Genomic DNA, 2,417 nt, shown 5'->3' on the forward strand with positions numbered 1-2,417 from the left:
CCTTTGATTCTGTTTTTCCCTTTTTTATTCATCTTGTTGTGCTTTTACTCTGAAGTTCTACTTTTGTAGCTCCGGCTTCTGTGTTAAGAAGGTAACAGGACTGAGTAAACACTACATTTTACTATTATTCAAGTACAGTTTCAGTATAGTTGTGATGAAAAGTAACACAGATATTTTAAAAAAGAAGAAGTATATTTAGATCCAGTATGGACTGGACTCTCAACTATTATGTTAGATCCACTATGGACTGGACTCTCACTATTATGTTAGATCCACTATGGACTGGACTCTCAACTATTATGTTAGATCCACTATGGACTGGACTCTCACTATTATGTTAGATCCACTATGGACTGGACTCTCAACTATTATGTTAGATCCACTATGGACTGGACTCTCACTATTATGTTAGATCCACTATGGACTGGACTCTCACTATTATGTTAGATCCACTATGGACTGGACTCTCAACTATTATGTTAGATCCACTATGGACTGGACTCTCACTATTATGTTAGATCCACTATGGACTGGACTCTCACTATTATGTTAGATCCACTATGGACTGGACTCTCAACTATTATGTTAGATCCACTATGGACTGGACTCTCACTATTATGTTAGATCCACTATGGACTGGACTCTCAACTATTATGTTAGATCCACTATGGACTGGACTCTGACTATTATGTTAGATCCACTATGGACTGGACTCTCACTATTATGTTAGATCCACTATGGACTGGACTCTCACTATTATGTTAGATCCAATATCGACTGGACTCTCACACTATTATGTTAGATCCACTATGGACTGGACTTTCACTATTATGTTAGACCCACTATGGACTGGACTCTCACACTATTATGTTAGATCCACTATGGACTGGACTCTCACACTATAATGTTAGATCCACTATGGACTGGACTCTCACACTATTATGTTAGATCCACTATGGACTGGACTCTCACTATTATGTTAGATCCAATATCGACTGGACTCTCACACTATTATGTTAGATCCACTATGGACTGGATTTTCACACTATTATGTTAGATCCACTATGGACTGGACTCTCACACTATTATGTTAGATCCACTATGGACTGGACTCTCACACTATTATGTTAGATCCACTATGGACTGGACTCTCACACTATTATGTTAGATCCACTATGGACTGGACTCTCACACTCTTATGTTAGATCCACTATGGACTGGACTCTCACACTCTTATGTTAGATCCACTATGGACTGGACTCTCACTATTATGTTAGATCCACTATGGACTGGACTCTCACACTATTATGTTAGATCCACTATGGACTGGACTCTCACACTATTATGTTAGATCCACTATGGACTGGACTCTCACACTCTTATGTTAGATCCACTATGGACTGGACTCTCACTATTATGTTAGATCCACTATGGACTGGACTCTCACACTATTATGTTAGATCCACTATGGACTGGACTCTCACACTATTATGTTAGATCCACTATGGACTGGACTCTCACCCTCTTATGTTAGATCCACTATGGACTGGACTCAAACTATTATGTTAGATCCACTATGGACTGGACTCTCACTATTATGTTAGATCCAGTATGGACTGGACTCTCAACTATTATGTTAGATCCACTATGGACTGGACTCTCACTATTATGTTAGATCCACTATGGACTGGACTCTCAACTATTATGTTAGATCCACTATGGACTGGACTCTCACTATTATGTTGGATCCACTATGGACTGGACTCTCAACTATTATGTTAGATCCACTATGGACTGGACTCTCACTATTATGTTAGATCCACTATGGACTGGACTCTCACTATCATGTTAGATCCAATATCGACTGGACTCTCACACTATTATGTTAGATCCACTATGGACTGGACTTTCACTATTATGTTAGACCCACTATGGACTGGACTCTCACACTATTATGTTAGATCCACTATGGACTGGACTTTCACTATTATGTTAGACCCACTATGGACTGGACTCTCACTATTATGTTGGATCCACTATGGACTGGACTCTCAACTATTATGTTAGATCCACTATGGACTGGACTCTCACTATTATGTTAGATCCACTATGGACTGGACTCTCACTATTATGTTAGATCCAATATCGACTGGACTCTCACACTATTATGTTAGATCCACTATGGACTGGACTTTCACTATTATGTTAGACCCACTATGGACTGGACTCTCACACTATTATGTTAGATCCACTATGGACTGGACTCTCACTATTATGTTAGATCCAATATCGACTGGACTCTCACACTATTATGTTAGATCCACTATGGACTGGATTTTCACACTATTATGTTAGATCCACTATGGACTGGACTCTCACACTATTATGTTAGATCCACTATGGACTGGACTCTCACA

The sequence above is a fragment of the Nerophis ophidion genome, linkage group LG28 (assembly GCF_033978795.1).
Source record: "Nerophis ophidion isolate RoL-2023_Sa linkage group LG28, RoL_Noph_v1.0, whole genome shotgun sequence".
Taxonomy (NCBI): domain Eukaryota; kingdom Metazoa; phylum Chordata; class Actinopteri; order Syngnathiformes; family Syngnathidae; genus Nerophis; species Nerophis ophidion.